Source organism: Adiantum capillus-veneris, chromosome 9 (genome assembly GCF_014529385.1).
Source record: "Adiantum capillus-veneris isolate H3 chromosome 9, ASM1452938v2, whole genome shotgun sequence".
Taxonomy (NCBI): Eukaryota; Viridiplantae; Streptophyta; class Polypodiopsida; order Polypodiales; family Pteridaceae; genus Adiantum; species Adiantum capillus-veneris.
The window spans coordinates 83,791,264-83,810,546 of NC_140939.1; positions in this window are offsets into that span (position 1 = coordinate 83,791,264).

A 19,283-nucleotide genomic window follows, 5' to 3' on the forward strand; every position below is an offset into this window, starting at 1 on the left:
TAAAAGGAAGCATTTAGGCAAGGAGGTTTCATTCTTGAGTATCCACTCTTGAGGATCCACTTTTGAGAGCTCCCTCTCTCTAGAGTGTTCACTCTTTGGCTTAGCCTTGAGCTTAATGCCCATGCTTAAGAGGTTAGTGCTAACCATTTTAATTAGAGTAAGGTCTTCTTGATTAATATAATTCTTATTTTCTCATTAGTCTCTTCTTCTCTATATTTCATCTTGTCATGAACTAGTATTACACTTTCATTATTCTAGATTTGAGAGATGTATGTACTTCATACTAGTAACCACTCTTACCTCTTTACAAGCAATTGATTTGTGATATTTAGCATCACAAGTTAGGTTGATTGAGTTGGGTCTTAATCTTGTAATTTTGTGTGTGCCCTATTCTTTGTATGTGTGTGTAGATAGGTTTTATGAAGCTCTAGCACCATTCACCTCGTGTGTGTAGCTATTGATGAAGTGCCTTAATTGACATGTGGTAATTAGTGTGTGCTTATCATTAGTGTGCTTGGGATTTCTAGTCTATGGCAAGTCGGACTTTGGTGGGCTTGATGTGTGTATGAGATTAATTGATTAGTGATTAGAGTAGGTTTAGAGTTGGTCTTGCCATGGCTAATCTCTACTTGCATTGGAGAGGTGATCTCTTAAATCCTCTATCCTATTCATCCGATGCTCGTGCTTCCATGTCCTAGCCGGGTTGCCGGATCCACGGATTTGATAATTTTATGTGGGTTGCGATTAGGTCGTGCTACAATGCCTCCCCACATTTTGCGCCGTTGCCGGGGATTGATAACCTAAGCTAGTGAGTTTAGGATGTGTAGAATAGAGTAATTTCACTACTATTTTTGCTGATTTTTGAGTGTGTATAACTCATTTTTTGGTTTGATTCGATGATGTTGTGCAAAAAACATGATACTAATGTTGAATTATGAATACCCCAAAGCCCCAATTTGACTAATTTCATGCTAACCCTTACTAATTTGCTTCTTTCCATGGTAATTGTACCAATTTCATGCTAATTTTTACTAATTTTTACTAACCATGCTAACCTAACCACTAAGATTGAAGTGTAATGAATGTGAAATCCCCTTGCAAGAGGTGGAATCATCACTCTAATCAAGTTAATTGTGCTAATTTATGCCTAATTTGATGATTTGAGTGTTTGATTTTGACCTACAAATGGTCAATTTTGGAACCGATTTGATGGTGTGCACACACTTGTGTGTGCAATAATGCGACTTCGCATGGAGCAAAGGAATAGCTTGGAGTGTAATTACGATGTAAGTGCACTCAGTACTTGTTGTGTCAATTTTTTATTGATCAATGTGATTCAATTGACTAATTATTTTTTAAAATTAGGTGTGTAGCACAAATTGACCTACACTTTGCACCTAAATTGATACATTTGGAATGAAATTGATAGTCAAATTGTGACTAATGAGCTTTGTGTGTATCCAAATAATTCTTAGTCTCATCAAGAATGGGTGTGTGTGCATAAAAATCATTGTGTGTGTGCATGCACCAAAGAAGGAAAAAAACCTGTTAAAAATTTCAAGTGTGTGTGCTCTTAATCTTGAATATGTGTATGTATATAAAGTGATGGAATTGATGGTATATGAGTATGCAATTATGTAATTTATGTGTATGCTAGGCTAATTCAATCATTGGATAAGCCTAACTGCCAAAAATTTGGGCAAAAATTGAGTGTGTGCGCCTATCCAAGACCACTTGATTTTCTATGATTGATGGTCAATTAGGGTACCTAAATGATTTTTGATTGTGAAATGATCATAAAAAGTGTGTGCAATGATAAGGTGTAAGCCTAAATGCATTGGCAATTGTCCTTAATTTTTTAGTGTGTGCATTGTTTGATTGGGTCAAAATAGTGTTAATTTTTTAGAAATTGAGCATGCATGCATTCACTTATGCTTGATTGAGTTTGCAATTTGAGCATTGCAATATGGAATTGACGTAATTTTTGCATAAAATCTTGGCCTAAATTTGGGTATGTGTGTCTTTGTGATGGCATTATCTATCCAAACTGGAATGAATGATTGGTGTTGATAATCTAATCATAATGATTGAATAGACCTAAACATTTTTTTGTGTGTCATCAAATCAATTGAGAGGAATGACTCAATTGCACATAATTGAGAATGACTTTATGTATTTCCATTGAGTTGTATGCCAATTCGATGGGATACGGAAAAAAATTTAATTACATTGTGCATTTTCAAGTGCCATAATCAAATTTGAGTAGCCATACAAACCGAGATGACATATCCACTTGGATTTGGATGATTGGGGCTAAAGATGAGCAATTAATTTTGCGATGATAAAAAACTGGGTTTGAATTGACCTATGATTTGTGTCAAGTTGGTTTGCGCAAGGATAATGATATGAGCAACTAATTGATACATGGGAGTGAATTTGCAATTGTGAGAAAAGTGTGCATTCCCTGATTGATTACAAATCGATTCAAATTCAATTCAAAACTGAAATTTCTTGTGCATTCCAATCCATTCTAATGTTATGGTAAAGGTATCATCAAATTGAAGCAAGATGGACAAAAATTTGATGAACTTTGTATGATTTAATGGATTTGTGTGTAAATTGCAATTGTTTTGAGAGTAATTTTTTCTTTAATTTGATACAAATCAATGACTAATTATGCTTTTGGATAGATGTGCGTGCAATATTTGTGTATTTTGTATGAACAATGAAGCAATTTCGAGATAGATATCAAATTTAAAGCGAGCATTTTTGGCTCATGATTGCATACAAAGAATGATATTGAGGAGGAATAAAAATTTTGTTCTTGATAACCATTTGTGCAAACATTGTGATTTTTTATTACGGATTATAAGAATATTTTGAGGGCAATTTCTAATCTCGAGCGATTATCATGCTACACTCTTTATACGACCCTTGTCACTCTCTCATGAATACACACACACATTTGCTACCTCATGGCTTATCATGGGAACTTTTCCTAAATAATGTTTTTTTTTTTTAAGGGAAAAAAAGAAAAAACAAAAAGAGAAAACACTGGCTGCTTGGCTTTTTTGTAACACACACACACGTTTTTGAATTGGCCGCCATGCCTTGGTCTTCTGACCCACACACACACAATACCCCACTTTAGAGGTGGCAGCTTTTCGATTTGGCTTGGCGTAACCCCACACTCACACACACTCTCATCTCATGCTCACCCACTTGCAGAGATTCCAACCAGCCAATCACGTATGCTACCGAATTAGTGACTGCACGTGCTTGCGGCCTTTTTCCATTCATTTGTTTTGGTCGCTTTACTTACCTTGGGACCCATTTCCTATATGCATGCTGCAAGCCCTCTTTAACACACACACTCAAATCCTCACGCAAGTTTCACACTTGACTCGTCATGAGTCTCCACTCATTTTTGCACACTTCACATGATCCCAAAGGAGTTCCTGATTATGAATTTTTGGCATCCACCAGATAAGTTCTCCTTCTTGTATAGGAAGCTATGGCAAAAATGGCCGAACCCATGGAGGCTGAAACCCCTTTAAAGAAGGATTCTAGAGCAACATCGCCGCATTTGATGCAGCTTGTTCATCAATTCCATGCACCTAAGGTAGATCATCCACATCACTTGTATCTGAGTTCTTGAAAGAACATACATCTAGATCCAATGGTAGATTTTCTACAAGGCATCGTCTCAACAGCTCGCGGCTCATTAGCATATGAGCAGATGCGTCGAAGCTTGCAATGAGCTGATTGGCTATTTGCACACACATTTTTGTGTTGGTGCTAGCAGAGGAGGAGACATTGAGAAGATGAAGTACAAAAGACCTCTCTGCTTCCTGGGCGCTTTTTTCGCAAGCAGCCTCAACCCATATGGATGCAAGGGGGTTCATGTTGCGAGACTGATGTAGTCCAGATTTAATGATACTATTTGAACTTTGAGTGTTGTGCCGACTCCTGAGCCTCAAAAGGTGCCGCCCCACTCGGCTTACCAACCCTGCACCATCTCTCTCGCATTCTTCAGATACTCAAATATGCACACACACAAACACAAACACACACACTGGTTGGCGTGGCCATCCTATCGGCGCCATGCTCACCCACACTCACACGGGTCACAGCTACCTAGGGTTCCCTTTGTTTTTATGTCCCTTAGCTCGCCACCAAAAGAGGCTGATGACGAGCAAGCCTACATAAAAAATAGAATATTTCAACCAAAAAAAAAGTTTATGCTCCTCAAGAGGTGAGTCACACCTCCCTTATCCTTGCCTTGCAGCACGAGTCCTTTAGTTACCTCCATCTCGAGCGAGCCTTAAACAAACACATCCAAAATGAGCACATGTGTATTAGCTTCAAATTGAGGATGCCAAAATGATCATGGTTTTTAACTTTTTGGGCATTAGTGAGTGATTGTGGGTATTGATTGTGTACGCTTGTCCTACTTGCAATATTTCATTGCAATACAAAGAAAAATTCTTTTTGGCATGCATGAGAGCTTCATTTTTGAAAGTATCATTGACATTACATTGATGCTTGGTCGAGACTTTTAGCTTGAACTATATTGTTTGTGCATTTTAGTGCTTGCTCCAAAGGCCAAAATCACTCATAGCACTAACCATTGTGTTGGTATAGAATGATCATATGATTGCATAGCACTAAAATTGACCTTCTTGAGTGGCCAAAATATAGCATTTTGAGGTTATGGTTGATCATTTTCTGGGTTGAATGATCATATGCTTAAAAGCACTAATGATTGACTTCGTCTTTGAAGAGTGATTGGCAGGTTGAGATCAGATTGAAGATCCAAATGCCTATTAAGGGGCACAAAATTGAATTGTAATGCAAAATTTAGCTATTCATGAAGAGCCATGCATTTTATTCGTGTGTGCTATGCTTGTGTAATCATTTTCATGCATAAATTAACTCTCATTCCAAATGTTTTTGGCTTGTGCATGGTTTGATGCTCAAGTTCATTGGCATTTTCATTGCACTACATGAACAAATCATTTTGGCAAGCATACAAGCTTCATTTGAGAGCTACATTGATGATGCATTCATGCTTGATGGAGAGTGTGCATTAAAGTTTGGGTTTGATATTGCTTGTACATTTTAGTGCTTGATTTGATTGCAAAATCTTTACATATTGCTAAAGTTGAGATTCTGTGAATGACCATGGAGAGTAGTAAAAGTTTGGGCTTGTGATTTTTTGTGAATTCTAATAGTGCTTGTGTTGAATTTCCAAATGCTTAAAAGCACTAACGTTTGAGTTCTTTTGAAGGGATGTGGCAGGAGTGTGATTCAAAATGATCCAAAAAGGGGGTCATCACTGAAATATATTGCAAAATGTGAAGAGTTAGAGCCATTCCAAATTCTTTGGATTAAAAGTTGTATACATGCTAGCTCATAGCTTGGTCAAAAGTTAAATTTTTTCATTTTGAGCTAGTGTTTAACCAACTTTTCTGAGCTTTCAAGTACATAATTTGGCTTTTCATTTCATCAAGTTGCAGTGATCTCTAGCTCATAGATTTCTCTAAAACTGTAAAATTTCATGTGAGCTAGTTATTAGCCGACTTTTTGAAAAGCTTTAAATTATAAAATTTGGCTATCGAAAGCCACTTCATTTCATTCAAAATTTGCATTATTTTTAGCTCTTGGCTTGTCTTTTCCATATTCATTGAGCTAGAAATTAATCAAACTTTTGAATCATGGATGAGAAATGGTAAAAGTTGCAAAATGTGCTTATGTAGAAGCATTTTATCTCTCTCATTGTTGTTATGTAGCATAAATTTGCTACAAATAGCATCATGTGCATAAACAAAGTCATTTTTTTCCTTTGGGTTTTTTCCCTTTGGAAAATTCAAGTATTCAAGAACGTACCTTTAGGTTTTCATTAATGTTTTTGTGGTTTTTGCTGGTCAATAATTGGCTTTTGTAGCTTGTGTTTACACTTAGCTTCAGAAAGCTTGGATTGTAATAAAAGATCAAGAGACTTATCTACACAAAGGGGATGATTGCTCAAGGATTCACAAAGAGCATAAATAGGTGTAATCCTTCCATGATTTTTCTCTTTTTATTTTTCCATGCTAGGCTTAAGTAATTTTTGCTTCTAAGCTATGGATCTTTCATGTTCAAAACTAGGCATCCTAAAGTTTCAACACTTTGCTTTGTGAATATTAACTCGTCAAAAAGTTAGGTTTTATGTGTGTTAATCATAGGTAATTGGCCTTGATCTTAGGTTAATTTAGGTTCATTTCTCATTAGTCCTAGACTCTTAGTGATAGTTTTAATACTCCATTCTTTTTCAACATGACCCTAGGGCTATGATTAGGCTTTAGTCCTTTAGTTCTTTTTTAACATGACCCTAGGACTATGATTAGGCTTTAGTCCTTTAGTTCTTTTTTAACATGACCCTAGGGCTATGATTAGGCTTTAGTCCTTTAGTCCAATTGCCATTAGCATCTCATGTTGGAAGCAATAAAAAAAGTGCTAAATAATGAAACAATGAAGCAAAAAAGTGTCAAGAAAAAGTAGCAAAAATTCTACTAGACACATGAAAATTAAAATCTTTATGTTATGTGTCTATGTGAGGCCTAGCGCCTTATTGGCACTTGGCAGGCGAGGGGAATCACCTTGGCTGCTTGGTCAAGGCCCTGAACCGATGCCTTGGGTTGATAGGGGTTAGCCGTCACCTTGGTAGACTAGTAGGCTTTTGGAACACCTTCTTGAGGATTCAAGAAGCCGAGAGTGGTACCTAGACTTGCCTTGGGGTGGTAGCTTTGTATTGTGCTTTCAATTTTTTCAATGAATAACAAAAAACAAAACTTCCATGATCTTCCAAACGTTGTGACAATGTACTAATAGATTAGGAGCTTTTTATAGCCCATAGACATGATAGACTTGAATGATTTATTAAGATTGGTCACATAGTTTTTAAGCTAGTAGGTTTATGAACTTGTACTAGCCTAGGGTCTGAACTGATTGCTTGTGTTTCATGCATAAATCTGAAATTTCAAGTGGTTTAGTCTTCATGATAGTTGGAGTGTTTTTTTTGCTTTATGTTGTCTAGTTTTTGACTATGATTCACCCATCTTTTAGAAGCAAAAAAATCACTTTGCATGATTATTCATTGTATTTCTTGTATCCTTGTTGGCCTTTGATGCCCATTACTTGTTCTTATGTTTTGTAGCTCAGCATTTCTCTTATGGACTTGCTTTCTACCATGTCACTGTGTCTTGCTCCACCGACACACGAGGACGTGCGCCAAATTAGGAAGGGGGAAATGTTAGCAGTGGCTAACACAGGCTACACCGAAAATGCATCAAGGGGGAGATATCTATGGTTGTGCATAATATTTCCAACACACTTTGCATAAGTCTTTGGCTCACTTGGAGTTGAAAAGTTGTATATGGTAGTTTGAGGACCCAAGCTTAAACCCATAGTAGAAGGGATTGTTGTGAAAGCCCTTAAAAGGAATCCTTTAGGCAAGGAGGCTTCATTCTTGAGTATCCACTCTTGAGAATTCACTTTTGAGAGCTCCCTCTCTCTAGAGTGTTCACTCTTTGGCCTAGCTTTGAGCTTAATGCCCATGCTTAAGAGGCTAGTGCTAGCCATTGTAATTAGAGTAAGGTCTTCTTGATTAATCTAATTCTTATTTTCTCATTAGTCTCTTCTTCTCTACATTTCATCTTGTCATGAAGTAGTATTACACTTTCATTATTCTAGATTTGAGAGATGTATGTACTTCTTGCTAGTAACCACTCTTATCTCTCTACGAGCAATTGATTTGTGATATTTAGCATCACAAATTAGGTTGATTAAGTTGGGTCTTAATCTTGTAATTTGTGTGTGTGATCTATTCTTTGCTTGTGTGTGTAGATAGGTTTTATGAATCTCTAGCACCATTCACCTCATGTGTGTAACTGTTTATGAAGTGCCTTAATTGACATGTGGTAATTAGTGTGTGATTATCATTAGTGTGCTTGGGGTTTCTAGTCTATTTCAAGTCGGACTTTGGTGGGTTTGATGTGTGTAGGAGATTACTTGATTAGTCATTAGAGTAGGTTTAGAGTTGGTCCTTCCATGGCTAATCTCTACTTGCATTGGAGAGGTGATCTCTTGAATCCTCTATCATATTCATCCAATGCTCGTGCTTCCATGCCCTAGCCAGATTGCCAAATCCATGGATTTGATAATTTTGTGTGGGTTGTGATTAAGTCGTGCTATAACGCCTCCCCACAGCCCCACCATGAGGCCCTACTGATGGCTCCTACGGGGTATCTCAACTTGTCTGTCTTCGCATTAGAAGCATCTTTAGGTTGGTCCCATCACATGCAACTATCCTTGAACACTCATTACTCTTCTAGAAGATGAGTAAGGGCAAGATAAAATCTCACCCTCTTGATTTACTTGGATATCTAGTTGCTTTCCTTCTCACCAGTCATACACCACCGGTTGACCCTTCTTAAGAATCAATCGACCACTTCCCCATTTTTTATCTGCATTCACAGCAATGAGCCAAGGCCTCCCTAGGATGATGGGGTAGCCCTCCCCCTTAGCTGGAATGACATACATATCTACTCATACATCTATGTTACATACAGATACTTTTACATTTTCAATGATCCCCAAGCACTTCCCACTTTAGTTGTTGGCTAGCCTAGCTTGACAATTAGAGGACTTTGTAATTTCAATCCCTAACCTATTCATTGATTTTTCCGTGATCACACACATTTGGGCTCCACCATCAACATATACATCAGACACCTTTTTACCTCTTATGTAAGCATCCAAAATGGGTTCCACATCTTTTTGTATCTTTGAGGCCACAACCTTAATGGAAACATTTGCTTTCTTCTTTGGAATTATTGTACTTACCAACTTTGTCCATTGCCTTCTTACTTTGGCTGATAGGTGTAGAAGTTGAGGCCATGAATGTTTGGCTTTTGGGTTTGTAAATCCTGCAGGATGTTGTAGGGCTCTAGCTCCTTTCCCAATGGGAAGTTGTTGATACGAATTTCCCTTCACCTTGATCTTTTCTTCCTTCTACTTTCAGCTTCTTCCATCTTTGACTTCTTCTTCTTGTCCCTTTTGGTTGAATTTGTTCTTTCACTTCTCATGTCTTCATCCCTATCATATGCTCTTGTGCGTTTTTCTATCGGCATAACATCAAAGTTTAGAGTATGCTCATCCATTACCTCTTCTAGCTTGCTGACATTGACTCCTCTTTATTCCTCCTCATGTGGGACAGGGGGTATATTTTCTGGTGGTGGTGGTCAACAAAAGATTTGTGGGCCTTGAGCAAGTTCTTGTTGCACAGTGAAAGGAGGCAGTCTAGGGGGTTATACGTCTCCCGCGAGTCACCTTGGATGTGGACAATTGTACATGCCATGGCTCATTTCATTGCAATTCCAACATTGCAACTCTTGAGCTTGTCTTCATTGATTTCGATTCCCTTCTCTTGGTTGTCGTTGTTGAGGTAGGCCATGTACTAGATTCAGAGTGAGGTTCTCAAGCTCTTGAGTTAGCTTTTATAAAACCTCTTGTTGAGAGTTATCTCCTATTTGTGAAGATTGTGCAACACGGGCCCTAATTGGTCCTTCCATGGTTTGTGAAGACTTCCTCTCAGTCACTTATTCAAACTCCTTGCTCTATGTGGTTGGAAGTGTGGTTTTCCAAACTTGATGATGGCTACCTCACGTGCTTCTTCGAAGGTTGATATGAATTTAAGCTCTACTTTAGCCTTTAAAAGTGGATACAAGCCAACCATGAATCTCTCTTTTTTTAGAAAGTTAGGTGCACCACCATGATTTTCTAGTGTAGCCTCCCACCTACCCCATAGATTGACAAAGGTTGCTTCATAAGAGGGCTCATCTTCAAGTGATACCTGCTTATGTCCAATAAGACATTTCCATAGTCCTTCTGAAGTACCACCTTTCCCGAACTTGGAGAGGAATCTTGCTCACAGTATCTCCTAGTTGGACTTGATTTGAGGTTGCAAGGTCTCATACCATGCTTTAGCTTCTACTTTGAGAACAAGCGGGAAGGCACGTAGCTTTACTTGCTCTTCATCTCTCCCGGATATGAGATGTGTCATCTCCAAGTTGTCAAGAAACTCTTGCGCATCTTCCCCACTTCTTGCATAAAACGTGGGAAAAGCACTTGACATTTTGTTAGACTTTTTGATTATTTTTCAAGAAAATTTTCTCTTACGGGCCGCACAAGATTGTTGACACTATAAATCTGATTACATTAAAATGAAGATGTACACATCCATTGTTAATTCGTACTTTATCATAGGTAGAGTAAATGGATTAATTGAAGCATTGTTTTCATTAAGGCGAGTGGATCCAAATATCCTTCTTATGATAGATTGAAACCTAGACTTAGTTGCAAGGATTATGTGAATGGATTGTCGAGCAATAGGCCTAAAAGGTTGTTTTGATTGTGATTCATGTGCTACTCCTCGTTGTTGGTTTGAAGACGTCGTTCCTTCATATGTCTCTTGAGCACCACTTCACCACTCCTTGTTCCTGCCTTTGAAACAATGGACACGTGAACATCAAAGGAAGTTTCATAATTGATGATTGGAAGTATGATTGGATTGGGTGATGCCAGTATTTCTCTAAGTCTTTCTGCACCAAACATAAAAACAATGCGTTGTTGGAAAAAGACTTTTCTATCTATGTGAACATTTACTCTAATGAGTAATGCAAAATGGAATGGATCGATGCGAACTCCATTATTCATCACTAAAAATTGAAGGTAACTTGGAAATATGTTCCTCAGTGGGGGCACCACTTTTATGAGAGAGAGCTTTTTGAAATGGGTTCTCTAAACCCAAACCAATGGGCCAACCCTCACAAAATGTTCGGAGAGAAGTACGTACACTACTTGGGGCACCACCTTCTTTGGGAGTGGAGAAGGAAACCAATCGAATAACACTTTCACCCACCCACTCAAGCAATGCAATTTGAGAAACCCTTACTCTATGTACACTTTGGACGCTTCACACCATCAACGATTATGCAACCCAATGCCATGCACCAAATGTAAATATGCAATTCATGGAGTTACTTTCACCTCCTCCCATAAGAAGACCCATGATATATCCAAACTCCTCTTCTCTCAAGCACTCATCAAAAAATCATATGCACAAGACTTGCCTCTCAAAAAACACAAGGGAATCACCTACAACAAACTAACACACTTTGCATAGAGAGCTCATCTCCATCTATGCAATGTCGTGACAAATAAAATCACCATGAGAGGTAACCACATGCATATGTAATGAAGCAAAAGAGAGTTGGAATGAGAAATTTCTTTAGACTAATTGTGTGGAGAAACAAACTAATGGTAGATTGAGAGTAGAACACTTGCTTGATTTCTCGCACACTTTTTAAGGGGAGGAAAGATGTTGGCTAACCATCACAAATTGCAACACTTGATTGTTTGAAGATGATTTAATGATCATTAACATAACCATGAGAGAGATCATGATGTATTTACAAATTATTGAGGTGCTACAATGATTTGTTGGGTTAGTGGAGTAAGAGATTGTAGAATAGAAAGAGAGGAGGATGGAGTTGCACTTCCTCCAAAGAGGAGGAAGGTTAGGAGGGAGGATGTGAAAGAGGGAGAGTTGGGGGTTTCGCTACTATTGATCAAGAACAAAATGGAGTGAAAAAATAGGTGTGTGTCCTTGAGCCTCTCCAAGGGGGCTATTTGTACTTGTGCAAGAGTGGGATTATGCTACACTTAATTAGGGTGAGTGATTAGCCCTAATTAAGTATCCTTTCACCAATTATTGAATCTTGGACATAAAATGGATTATTTACTCACAAAAAATATCATATTAGATCGTGAAATATCCATAGGGGTGCATAATGTATGTGTGCCCCACCATGAGGCCCTACGGGTGGCTTCTGCAGGTATCTCAACTTGTCTGTCTTCGCATTAGAAGCATCTTTAGGTCGGTCCCATCACATACAAGTGACCTTGAACACGCATTACTCTTCTAGAAGATGACTAAGGGCAAGATAAGATCTCACCCTCTTGATTTACTTGATTAACTGTTCCATTTTGTTGCGATTCTGATAGATTTACAATGTTTTGATCGTAACTTTTTACCTGTAGCTCGGAATGGCATGCTTCAAAAGCCAAATTTGACCTTCTCAACATGTTTGATATGAATTTTGACTATTCTTCACGCCCATGCAACAAGTAATTTGGTTTGGAAGGTCCACAGTAGGCTAGGGAACCTTGTGCTTCCAAGTCTTCTTGTATAGGCCCTTTGCTTGTATGCATCCAAGGGGAATCATGCTTTTTCAAAAGGGTATGATGCTTAAACAAAGAGAGGAGGGCCCAATATTATTTTCTTGTGAAAAGAATTAAAATTTGAGTCTTTTTTGAAAGGAGAAAAACTATATGGATATTCTTAAGAGATATTGGGCCACCTATGTATGCCATAGAAGACTTGTAGAGCTAGACCATAATCTTTGGTAAAGACAAGTGGAGAGTTGATTTCCATGATAATCTATCTATATGGGATGGAATATTGATATCTTCTACTACTAATTTACAAGAGGTAAGAAATTTTGGAGGTAATATTTGGTTATTGTACGCTTAATTTTATTTACAAAGCAAAAAAGAACAGGATGGTAATATAAATATATGACTAAGGTGACATTTTTGGGAAGAGTATGATGTATGTGTCGCCACAAAGGTTAAACGAAGAGAGGGAATTCACTCTAGATAACTTAATAGCATAGAAAAATATATACACATATGAGGAAGAGGATGTTGAGTAGGTTGAAAATGTTGCAAAAAGATGGTTGCCATTTTATGCCACTCACTACGACCAACCCGCAAAAAAAAGATGGAGTGAGCTCTGCACAATAGAGAGTAAACACTATTCCACTTCAAGAATCGGGTAACTCAAGTCACCGAGGTAATTATCATAGTCAGTTTCCAAGTTGCACTTGATGCTGCGGAACAGATAACGGAAGCACATGCTCACGGAAGCACATGCTTACTCTCTCACTAGAGAGACTAGGGATCTACTAAGTCTGTTTCAAGAAAGGACACCACTCTCTCCCACAAGTTTGACAGTGACTAAGTACCTCTAAGTTTCACATGAGTCAGTAACACCTACCTCAAGGTAAATCACACATTCCGATACGAGTACATTCAATCAAGGTAATACTGGATTGGAAGGCTCACTACCAGCACATCATCAACACTATGTTGGGAAGGGAGTGCTTCTTTGAGGTTCTGGCATCAGAGTAGGCATTTTTTGTCCTACCTTTGGTACAAGGCAATGTACCATTTGAGATTTTAATCTATGTTCTAGTATAGAATGGGTATACACACCTTCTTGTAAGAAAAGAAAAAAAAGATTTGGTTGTAAGCTAAGCAGTGTATCTTTCTAGTTCTCTCTCTCTTAGCAATCATAGCAAGTGTAGCATTTCCAACATTTAAAGGAAAAAAGGGGGAGGATATGGTAGCAAATTTCTTAGATGACTTTGAAGTAGCATGTGTAGTAAGCAACAAAGACATAGATGAGAGTCTCGGGTTAGAATCTTTAAGCATCTCATGTAGCTAGAAGCTAGGTCGTGGTACAACGCACTCCCACAAGCAACTAAGGATAACTAGGAGCTCGTAAAAACTGCCTATAAGAGGCTTTTTGGGGAGGTACCACTTCAAGGAAGCTGTGGGACAAGTTGAGAGACTTGAAGCAAAGGGTCTTTTAGAGTATGCCACCTATGAGTCCAAGTTTGTGGATTTGTGGGAATAGTAGGTTGAGTCACTCGCAAGAGGAGAAGTTGCACCCGATTTCCTAAAAAAGGACCAATTCATGCATGGCTTATGGTCGCCGCTCAAGGAGAAGATGAAGGGTAGGTTCCCGGCTATGTATGAGCTAGCCGTGGAGATTGCTTGCCTTAAGGACAAGAAGGTGTGGATGAAATCCAAAGAAACCGAGTCAACAGAAGCAAGAACATTATGTCAACCACCACCACTAGCTCCTGGGGTAAGAGATGACCAACAAGATATGTTGGCCCACATTACTGATCAACTGCAGAATTTGTCTGTCCACTTGATACAGCAAGGAAGAAATCAAGAGAGAGATCAGGACTTGAGAAGGGCACGACGACAAAATAGGGAGTATCACTGATAGAACTGTGGAGAAGATGGTCATGGTATGTACTATTGCCCTCAACAATGACAACCCTATAATAGAGGAGGTAGGAGAAACAAATTGTCACCCCCTAGAGACAAAGCACCTCCACCCCGAGCACCAACCCCACCAACACAAATTCTATGTCCACCCCAAGCACCACCACAAGCACCCATTCCACCTCTTCCACCGGCACCACCACTTGATCGCATTGTAAGCATCATAAGCTTAGAGGAGAAGGGAAAGGCTATAACAGTGGATCCACCCAGAGAAAAGGAGAGAGGCAAAGGTAAGGTGAATGCAACCTTTGTAGAACCATTTGAAACCATGACTGTAACAAGAGCTAGGAGGGAGGAAACTGCACAATCTGATGAGATGAGAGAAGCATGAAGGGAGAGACTAGCAAAAGGACGCCAAGGTCACGACCAAAAAATAGGCATCACCGACTTTTAGTTAGGAGACATTTCTAGGCCCAATGATCTAACATTGGATGTGGCAAAGCGAGGAACAAAGATTACATGGCCACAGTTGCTACATCTCGCACCAAAGGTAAGGAGGCAATGGTCTAAAATGGTAAGTACAAGGCACTCCAAAGCAAAGGTAGCAGGATAAATTTTGGGTTTCAACATGGTTGACGTCCTTCCAGTCTTGTTGATGTCAACATAAAGGGTAAGAGGGTTGGAAACACCCACATTGATGGTGGCACACAATATGGGGAGAAAAATAAATCACCTTGCCTAGGAGAGGATAGGTTGAAAAGTATGTTGTCTATGGAGTTGACAAGTGAAGAAAAGGATAATTTTTTGAAAATGTTGATGGAATTCCCTGAACTTTTCATTGACATCTATGAAAGAATCACAGGTATTATAGGGATGGAGCATCACATTAAGTTGAAGGAAGGGGTAAAGCCAGTTGTGCACAAACTATGACGGCTGGGGGTCATACAAGAAATGGAACTCCTTGGCAAGGTAAGGAAACTACTGGAAGCAAGGTTCATTTACCCTGTGGAAAACTCAGAGTGGGTTTCACCTGTAGTGGTGACGCCTAAGAAGAATGGTAAGTGGAGGGTCTGCATTGACTACAAACCACTAAATGTAGCCACACAAATAGGGACCATTCCCTCTCCCTTTCTTGGATGAAATTTTGAATGAAGTAGCTGGTTTTGAATGCTACACAGTGTGTAACGGGTATTCCTCTATTTTCAAATATGCATAGCCTTTGAAGATCAACTAAAAACCACTTTGATTACACCATGGGGTTGTTTTGCTTATAGAGTTATGCCATTTGGTCTCACAAATGCACCTGCCACATTCCAGTAGTATGTCACATATGTCTTTCAACCATTCTTTAGAACATCCATAAGAGTGTTCATTGATCATTTTTGTATATATAGCACTCGCATCTCACACTTAGAAAACGTAACTGAGGGTCTAGCAAGGTTGCAAATCCTAGGAGGGTAGTTAAATGTAGACAAGTGCCACATTGGGAAAAGTAGAGTCATTCTCTTAGGCCATGAAATTTTGGCTAAAGGTATCAATTCCGATCCAACTAAGGTGCCTACACTCATCACACTACCTTCACCAACAACCAGACGTCAACTAGTCCCTTTTCTATAGAAGGTGAGGTACTTGAGTAGATTCATACATCTGCTATCACAACTTATTCTACCACTACAATAGCTCATACAATGATCGACTTTCACATGGGACAAAGAGAGCAAGCATCACTACAACAAGGTAAAGGATGTCTTAGCCACCCTACCAACTATCTCACCGTCTAAGTGGGGACAAAAGTTCTATGTCTCCTTGGGGATAGTGCTACTCCAAAAGGACGCAACGACATCTTTCATGACTCCAATCTACTTCTCCAGTCGCAGAGAAATATTTCACCCATGTGGAACACCTAGTCCTAGCTCTTAGACTTGCAACTACAAAGTTTCAATCATATTTGTTGACTAGGTAATTTGTAATCTTAACCATGGATGAAATGTTTGTATATGTGGTACAACACATGGATGTTTCTACTAGTATTACTAAATGGCTAGTTTGTTTGCAAGAGTTTGACTATACAGTACAGGTGAAAAGCACGACAAGGGAAAGCTTTGGGGGACTAATGACCTACCAACACTTTTAGAAAAAGGTGAATCAATCTACAAGGGAGGGAATTCAACCACTTCTAGAGCCATCGGTGATAGAAAGACCACACCTCTCTACTTTGATGGAGCCTACAAGCAAGCATCTGACAAAGCAGCTGCAGGCATAGTGGTCCTTGATGACAAAGGTATCAAGGTATTTTTTCTTGGTCATTTTCTAGAAACACATCTAACAATAAATCTGAGTATGCAGCACTAACCAAGGGGTTACAATGGTGCATCTCACAAGGAGTAAAATGCCTTAATATATTTGGGGATGCTCTACTTTTGGTAAGGCGAGTAAATGGAGCATGGACATGTAATAATCCTAGCTTGAGGACTCACTTAAGCTGTGTAAAAACTTTGTTGGGTAAGTTTGAAGTGGTTCACCTACACCACATCCAAGGGCTCAAAACCATGAAGCTGACACCTTAGCAAGTGAAAGACTGCAGAAAATGGTAGTTGGGGCTATAAAGCTAAAGCTCCCTCTATTTCAAGGCAATGACGCCTTATCCGACAAAATGCATTTCTTGAAAACAGGGGAATGTCCACCAGATCTGACAAAAGGGCAAAAGCAATGGCACACGAGGAAGGCTACAAGGTATCAACTTATCAATGATGGTCTCTGTATTGTAAGGGCAAGGAACAACAAGTACTCAGGAAGGTCCCTCTCTCTAATGAAATTACTGAGATGATTGATAGCTGTCATGATGGTGTTTCTGGTGGTCACTTTGCCCTAGATATAACAAGCAAGAAAATACTGCAGGCTGGTTTTGTATGGCCTAGCCTCAATCGTGATGTACACCATTGGTGTAAGACATGTAAGTTGTGTCAAAAGGCCGGCACCAGGTCACTCATGCCCAAATCACAAACACCTATTCTTTCATATGGGTCATTTGAAAAATGGGGTATAGATTCCATTCCCTAGGGCCAATTCAGGGAAGTTCTATATCATCATGGGAGTCGACTATATGACTAGATGGGTGGAAGCTACAGCCACAACTAGGATCGCAGTTGTGGAGGTAGCCAAGTTTGTCTATGAGCACATCTGTTGCAATTTTGGTGCACCATTAGAAATTATCTCTGATAGAGGTCCACGTTTCATAGTAGACTTGGTAGGGGACTTAATGCAAAAACTAGGCATTACAAGGAGGCAGTCCACACCATATTACCCTCAATGTAATTGTCTAGTTGAAAAAGTGAATGGAATGATTTGTAAAATTATCACCAAGCAGGTTAAAAATCATGCTGGGGATTGAGATAAGTATCTACTCCCGGATTTGTGGGCCTACCAAACTTCTTTGGGGTTCACCTCATATCATTTTGTATTTGGTAAGGAGGCAATCTTACCTATTGAGGTGCAACTAGCAAGTCTCAGAATAATGGCACCTAGTTTCAACAACCCAACTTGCATTTAAAACATCACATCCTTGAATTGAAACGACTACAACTAGACAGAGAAGAACCAATCAATCATTTTGTGGAAAATGAAAAACATAGACGTCTTAGTTTCAATCAACATCTTTGACACAAAGATTTAAAGAAGGGCATGTTAGTGCTCTGCTATGACAATCTCTTTGAAACACGCAAGGATGAGAAGTTCCTGCTCCAAATAGAAGGTCCTTTCATCATCAGGAAGAAGTATGCCAATGGAAGTTACCAACTCATAAGAGCGGATGGTAAGCTTCATAAGACGAGAGTCAATGAGTGGAGGCATAAACCCTATGTTTTATGATTTGATCAAGCTCCACCTATCTACATTCCAAATGAGGATATACCATCAACTTCCACCTACAATGAAAATGACAAAATGAATGAGTTAGAGACATAAATGCCTAACTTTTGGGGGAGGGCTAATGACACGGGGTAAACCACACCCCACTCTACCTCACTCGGAGAACTGTTCATCATGGCCGGCCTTCGGAGCCAAGGCCGCAAGAACCGACCCGATTTGGAGAGCATAAAAAAAACAAAACAAAAAATTTGTTTTTCTTTCTTTTCTTGTCTGTTTTGCTGCCTTCACCGCCACCCTCTTCCTTACCCTTGCTCGCGCATGTGTGGTGCCCCCCCCCCCCCCCCCCCCTCCCCCTTGGCACCACCATCCCCCCCTCTCCTCCATTATCCACCTTTTCTCTCTCTCCTCCTCTATTATCACTACAAGTGTCCAATCTCTTTCTCTACCTTTGTCATCACCAGCCATGAGTGCACAAGCAATCTCTCTCTCTCTCTCTCTCTCTCTCTCTCTCTCTCTCTCTCTCTCTCTCTCTCTCTCTCTCTCTCTCTCTCTCTCTCTCTCTCTCGTTACCTACACACACACACACACACACACATGCACACCCACACAGACACACACACACACTAACCCTCGACCTCTCTCTCCCATCACCCGCTATCCCACACTTTCTCTCTCTCCATATCTCGTTCACTCAGTCTCTCTCTCCTTTTCTAAGTCGGCCAAGCTAGCATAACATAATAATAATCTCTCTCTTGTTCCCATGCACACACAAACACACCCACACATGCACCTACGCATTCACGAGCACATAGATACATACAAAACAACACTTACACGCATAAAATGCACCTACTTACACACTCACACACATGAAACACGTACACACACACACAATGCACATGTACAAGAAAGATCAACCAACCAAGGCATTACTAGGAGGCCACCAAAACAAGAACGACCCCCAACACACCCACATCGTTCCACCCATCGCCAACATGCATAGAATAACATAAAGGAAATGCAACCAGAAGGAGCCCCAATACCACACGGTGGCATTACGCAACAAAGGACCAGGAACGACAACATAAACCTCACACCAACCACCCAAACCATCAACAACACCCATTGTAAATAACCTGATATCCACTTTTCTCTAATAGCCTAGCCAATGGCTAGTGAATTGTATTAAAAAATTCCCCTCCCCACTCTTACCTCCCTTCTCTCTATCTCTA